Consider the following 7,432-nt stretch of genomic DNA (forward strand, 5'->3'; position numbering starts at 1 on the left):
ACAAATTCTTGGTTTTTGTGTCATTTGTGTTGATTCTTGCTTTTTCATTGACACCTATCAGTATTATTTTTTTCTTTGCATCATCTTGCAGCTGTTGAATTGTTATTTCCTGGTTCATTGTTATTTTTAGAGATCTTTCCTTTTGTAATTTGTAACTGCAGTGCTGTCTTCAAGGTCTGAAAATCTATCACCTGCTTTGTTTGAGAGGTTTTGCCAAGTTTCATTGGAATTCTACATTTCCTGAATATCTGTTTGAATCTGTTTCATGCGTTCTAATTCTTTCCTATATTGTTCATTCATTATTTTCATCATCTTTCTATTTGCTTCTATTTTTTAATCTATGCCTTTTTAGATGTGCTGAGCAATTCTTTCATGATTGTTATTTTTTTTTACCTGAGAGATTATTTGTGTTCTGATTCCTTCTATAGCCTGATGGAGTAGTTTCTTTACTTCAGTTGCTATCATTTCAGAAATTTCAGGCATGTGACTTCCAAGCTCTTGTATGTCCTTGTCTCCTTGATATGTTCTTTGTGGGATGGAGGTCTAAGATTGCCCTTCACTCCTTTGTTCTGATATTTTTGAAGTTCCCAGTGTTTACCTAGAGTCAGCAGTGTTGGGAGGTGAGCAGTGTACCAGTCAGCAAGAAGAAGTGTACCAGTCAGCACTGGGAAGGTGTTGTAGACTCACTAAAGTTTCTGCTCTGTGGGGTTCATTGTGGCTTGCCATGGTGAATCTGTGGCCAGTTGCAGGTCAGGAAGCTTTCAAGAATGATGGTCACATGTTGAAACTCACAAAGCTATGGAGGCTGTGATGAGGGCAGGGCAAGACTCACCAGGTCCCTCTGTCTGCCCTGTGTCCACCTGCCCTCTGAGATAGAAGGATCCAGACACTGTCTTTATTTATAAAAAATAAAAGCGCTGGAAATGTAGCTCTGTGTGGAGGTCTTGGTTCAATCCCCAGTGGACCCTAATAATTCAGTATTATTCAGCAGGTTTAGAGATGTCAATGAATGTTCATCATATTAGCAGAAAGCAGAAAGCTGTAGTACCAGGAAGCTAAACAGTGTCCTCTTATGTGTGTGTGTTTTTTTTAATGCACTGATTTGCAAAATTAGTAGACTACTTTAAAAATACTCATTTTAAAAAAATACTCATTTAGAATTAAGTAAGGAAAAACTATGTTCATTCATCACTAATTATTTATTCTAGAATATGTGATCTTGAACTCATGAAATTATCCACAAAGGGCACCACGGTTGAGTTTTTCTTACATCAGATGGAGGGGGCATGAAAGGAAGAAAGGAGAGGAGAGAGCAGGGTAGGACATGAGCCATTATGCCGAACTACAGAACCAGAATTTTAAGTGTGACAGTCTAGCTCTCCAGTCCTTGCTTTCAGAAAGAGAAAAGTGAAAAGTAGTAGCTGAGTATTCAGAGTTAAAGCCCTGGATATGGTTTTTGGGTGGGATTTGCCTCTCTACCTAAAAGTCGGGAGCATACCTATGCTACAGTGCAGTGAATTTATAACAGATTTAAACCTTCAAGTAGTTTATTTTTTATTTTTACTGTTTCCTGACAAGTGTGGGTTGGCGGCTGGTTCATATTGTTTGCATAGTCAGTTCACATGGAAGGTACACTTAATTAATTTGAGGGTGGACTGAGGGAACCTCACTGTTCCGGAGCTTCATGCTCTAATAGAGGACAAATGCAGGTAAGTCTTTGACAATAATGATGACAATAAAGATAACAATAATAGAGAGCTGGAGTTGCAGTTTAGCAGCATGGTGCTTGCCTGGGAAACCCCAGGTCCAAGTTGGATTTTCAGTTCCAAAAAGAATACTGTTAGTCATCGATAGTATCCTTCGTCCTAGCTCTGTCTTGGTGCTTTATTGTCATTGTTCCACAGCTCTTATATTTGTATTTAGTTTACTTTACTTTTTAGTGTTGGGGATTGAACCCAAAGTGCTTTCACAGAGTTCAATCTCTGGACCTTTTTAATATATTTTTTGGATAAGGTCTTGCTAAATTGCCCAAGGTGTATAAAGATGAAGAGAGGGCGGTCAATTTTTCAACCAAGATATTAGCTAAGTGTTTTGGGATTATGCTGGTTGAGGCTATAAAATTTAAGTGTATGTAAATTTAAATATTAATATATAGAATGATAAAGCTAGAATAAATATAGCATGCAGAGTGGTTGATACATTGTGTCATTTGAGAAGTTTAGAAACTTAACTGACTCAACAGTGCTACATCCCAGGATGTAGAGGACACATCCTGGGGCAACCGTTTATGCCCCAGGATATTGTAATGTCATTGCATAAACTTGAAAAATTTCAAAGTTTACTAAGTGATTCAGCAGGGGGTGAGTGTCCTCACTGTGACCTGCTGAGCCTGTGCAAGAGGAGGGTATGGAAAAGGTATGTGTGTAGAGGCCCCACCCTACTGCTGGTAGAAGTAACAATATACAATATATTGCAAGCAATATAAGGGAGGTAATGAGGCTTGTTCTTTCCCCTCTTTTTGCTCTTGTTGGTTTTGCTGTCTTCTGCCTCCTCTGCCACACCACACTGCCTTAAGGCCAGATGATTATGGGCTGAAACTTCCGTAAACTGTAAGCTAAATAAACCTTTCCTTCTTTAATTTTGAGTGTTAAGCATTTTGTCTCAGCCACAAGACAAAAGTAACCTTAAACAGTGCAGTAATCTTTTCCAAGGGCTGGTCAAATAGTTCAATGGATTAAAGTGCCTGCAAGCTGATGCAAGGGGCCGGGGATTCAGTCCCCCAGCCTGCCATGCTAGCCCTGCCCCGGGGCGCACTGAGATGGCAATTGAGACTGGGCATGGTGGTGGTGTGCACCTGTAATTGCAACTCTTGGAAGGCTGTAAACAGGAGAATCACTACAAGTCCAATCCATAGTGAGACCTTGAACACCATGTAGACCCTTCTTACAAAAAAAAAAAAAAGAAAAGAAAGAAAGAAAGAAAAGAAAAGGAAAAGAAAATCTTGTCCATTCCCCTCTCAACCACAGTTTCTGAGAAGCTCATGTAGAATGATGAGTGTTTTTGCAACAGTTTGGTACACAAGGTTGTGATGATGAGTTTCTCCAGAGAATGTGTAATTCTGAGTTCTTTCTCAGATTTCCCCAGCTCTAGACTGTTGTTGTATGTAAGACATGAATTGTGATTGCTTGAGTTAAGCATGAGATGACAAGCAAAATGTAACTTTCTAGAAATGTCAACTTGCCAGGAATGATGTTCAAAACAAATGTTCCAGTTCTTAGTGATACCCAACAGTAGGAGTTCCTGCTAGTTATCTGCAGTGGTGGAGTGTGATATACTGGCTTTCAAGTGCTGATTGCTGTATTTTCAGGAACTGTACAGGCCATGAGGCAAGGATATGAGTAGTTCAGGGCACTCTGAGCCTGACAGACCATAAATGTTGAGAACTGATGGTAAAACATTTACCAGCACTTGCACGGTTCTTGTCCTCAAGAGACTTAGCCTTTCAGTGGGGAAGTTTCTTAAAACATAATTACAAGCAAGATGTGCACTAGGAGAGGGAAGTCCATGGTACCATAGGAAGGGAGACGGGGAATCCAACTTAGCTTCAGGGTTGCTAGAAGTAAAAGTCAACTACATTTCTTAGAATGTTCTCAGCATTGATCTTTATCCCAATTTTGAGCTCCATTTTTCTCTCTTATAAACATAATGAACATTTAAATATCTCTTAAAAATATAAAATTCTTCATTCTATAGCTATCATATAAAAGTAATATGTATCTTATAATAATATAATGGTATGTAGACAAGATGTAATATGGAAAGACCTGCACTCAAAGTATACCTAAGTAGGCTGTTTGGCTTCGGGGCTGTCATCTAACCTCTGTCATCTTTGTTTTTTATCAATAAAATCATAATAATAATGATACTTTGTACCATTGCTTTGGGTATTAGGTATGTTAAATATATATCAAAGTGACTAAATGCATAGAAGTGCTCAAGACATGGTAGTTGGGATTATTATGTTATTCATGTTATTATGTTATGTTATTTTTTAAAATTTATTTATTTATTTATTTATGTGTGTGTGTGTGTGTGTGTGTGTGTGTGGCCAGCTCAGCCCACCAGGGGGCAGGGCTGGCTGGCATGTGGTGCTGGGGGATTGAACCGTGGTCCCTTTGCTTTGCTAAGCTTGTTCTAAGTAGGTGCTTTAGACCACTGAGCCATCTCACCAGCCCCCATGTTATGTTATTATTATTATGTTATATATTTAGTATAACAAAGTAGGTGGAGAATGATAGCCCAACTACTGCATCTATATTGCTAAAGACCATCACTGCCTCTGCATCAGGATCTTGGTGATGCTAACCTTTGTTGCCCCATTGGAGAAAGTTCCAAAGAAAGAGAAAAAGAGTTGTGTGGGGCGCAACTACATGTAATACTGTTAGGAACGCCTTTCCCCCATAGCCCTTATTTATATTGCAAACGTCTTGTTTACGTCATTTTAAAATGCTGTAGGAAATTGATTTATAGAGTCACACAATTTAAGAGCTGCAAGAGATCTTAGCACTCACACTTTATTTTTCAAGTAACTGATACTTTAAAAACATCATGCTGAGGAGTGATTTTTGCAAGTCAAAACTATTATTTTTCTAGTTAAAAATTTTTTTTGAAGAAAAACAAAAGTATGAATTAGAAAAATCATTCCATGAAACCACTATGGAGAACAAAATTTACAACACAGTGCTGGCATTGAAAAATATAGCAAATAAAATATAAGGAGAATGAGTAAAACCAACAAATTATATGTGAAGTTAGACTAGCATAATATAACAGAAGAGATTTTATTTCCATTTTTTTCCCTTTAGAACACGTATGAACTTCCTGGTGTGAAGCAATAGGCATTAAGCTTTTTTTGCAAATTGCCTTCCACCCCCAAACACTTTTAGTTCTAATCTTGCTGCCTTTCTTGTATTTGAAAACCAAATCAATTGCTGGATGAGTCACACGCTTAGATAAGCCCACGACTTGATAAGGTTCTCCAGCGCAGCATGCCTTCCTCCTTCCCTTGTTTAACCTTCCCTTTCCTAATCCTTTCTGATCTGCGTCTGCCGATTTTATGTTTCTAAGCAATTAATTTTCTGGCTGGGCCGCGCTAGCCACAGGTGGGGTGATTGACAGCGTGCCGCTGCGCCCCATCTGCGGGCTGCTGATAGCGGCCTGAGGCTGAGGTCTGCAGCGCCGGGAGGGGCGGCTGGCTGCAGCGCGGGCTCATTGTCATTCCCAGCAGAGCCGCGCAATTCCGGCTCGGCTGAAAGTTGGCAAGATCTGAGGGGCGGGGCTCCGACCATGAGTGACCCTTGGCCTCTTCTAAAGCCTAGGGCACGTGGCCCTCTTGCAAGGTGGAGGGAAGGAAGGGGTGGGCAGGGAAAGACAGCATGTTGTGCCAATGCAAGCAGGAAAGAGACTTGTGATTCCTGCCTACACGGGGCTTGGCTTCACACTATCAAAGACTGGACAGGAAGAGGGATAACCCTAATGATTAAAATGTAGTTGTGATGCAAATAGATACCTAGCCCAGATGTGGCAAGACCACCTCCTCACCTCTGTGGAATGCTGGTGCCAGGGCATTTCAAGAGGAAAGTGAGGAAGGTGCTCCTTGGAGGCAGGAGGAAATAAAATTAGAATGGCTGTATGTGTAAAGAGATATTCCATAGGGTCTACATGAGCAGAACAAAGGTCTTTGAATCAGAAAGACTTTAAACATGAACTTAAATTGTAGTAAAGAGTTCAGATTTACTAAATGGTTGAGATGGCAATAGTTGGAAGAAATGTCTGAAGCCTTTTACAGAAAGAAGCCTGTCCCTTTCTTGTCTTGTTATTTTGTTAGTAGATGCTCCTTTGGGAACAACTTATTGTCATCTGCATGGACCTGACAGGAAAAGCAGTGATACCTAAGGTCAGTTCTTCTACGTTGATGAATCAAGGGGCTTTTTGAAGAGCAATCTCCAATGTATTAGTTGGGTTTTCCTGTTTCTGCTCTCACCCTTTATCTTTCAGAACTCAGCTCATGACTTTCCCTTACACAGGACAAGCAGTCAGGTTCTATGAAAACCAAACCCACAGTAAGCCACGGACACCTTACCCCAAGCCCTGTCTCTCTGATCCACAGAGACTCATCCAGCATCCCTTGGTGCTTTTTCTGTCTGCTTGGAAAGAAGACAATCTATATGGAGATTGGAGAATCCCTAATGGGTAAGGAATTCAAATGCATATTTACTAATAATTATGTAAAGTGACTTCTCAACTCCTTGCAAAGCTTATGTTTGGATGGTGAATCTACTTCAATAAATGTTTCTGTTCTCCACATTTAGACTCAGAATTCACATCATCTACTGGAAAGAATCAGAGGTAATATAAACAATAAACAATGATCTCTGTCTAAACAGTGTGAACATTAATGGTCATTAAGTGATTGCAAACAGATTCAAGATTCAGTGAGCCACATTCATACCAGGTGGTGGAATGGTGGGACAGACATTTGCAGGGATATGGCATTAATAACTAAGTTTATCATGGATTATATGTGTTATAGACACATTTGCAGGGTCATGATAACTGATAAGACACAGATGTATGGAGGTACTGCTTTGTTTTCATAACTCAATTAGATTTTTTTATTTTCAATGTTTAATTCCACACTTAGCAGAAAAAATCTAATGTAATGATATGTGAGATTTTCTTTTCCCTATCCAATTGGGCAACCTCTCTGTCAAGCTATCCATACATTTTATTTTGTTCTCATATGAACAATTTTAAAAATCAGGCCCCTCAAATTCAAAGACCTAATAAAAATGGGCATCTGAGATGAATATATGCTTCTCAAATGAAGAAATACAAATGGCAAATAAATATATGAAAAAATGTTCAACATCATTGTCATTGGAGAAATGCAAATATTTTGTTCTCTGGTCCACATTCCAATGCAAAGTCTAAGTCCACAATTAAGTCAGATGAAGGTTTTCTTTCCTTTCTCCACCATTTCTTGAGGAAAGCAACCATCTGTAGGGTAGTTTGTCCTATCGACCCTAGCTAAAATAATGAATATCAATTAAGAATCTTCTTCCATGTTTCTATTTAAATTTTAGGAAACAGAATCAAGTCATGAAAGGGGAAAAAATGAAACTAAGATTTTTTTGTTCTGTAGAAAAGTGTGCAGTAGTACTGATGGTCCAGGTCTGCTCCCTGGCTCTACTCCTGGGCCAGAGAAAGAGCAAGGGGAACATTCTAAGCCTCAGTCTGACTTGATGACTCCCACCCATCCAGTGCTGAGCAGTCAACACCTAGAAGAGCCCATGCCTCTTCCCAGAGGAAGTTCTCTCATGGCAGGCTTAGGTGGCATCACCAGTCCTACCCAAACCAGCAAGGAAGCCAG

This window comes from Octodon degus, unplaced genomic scaffold (assembly GCF_000260255.1).
Source record: "Octodon degus isolate 3935 unplaced genomic scaffold, OctDeg1.0 scaffold00145, whole genome shotgun sequence".
In the NCBI taxonomy this organism is placed as follows: domain Eukaryota; kingdom Metazoa; phylum Chordata; class Mammalia; order Rodentia; family Octodontidae; genus Octodon; species Octodon degus.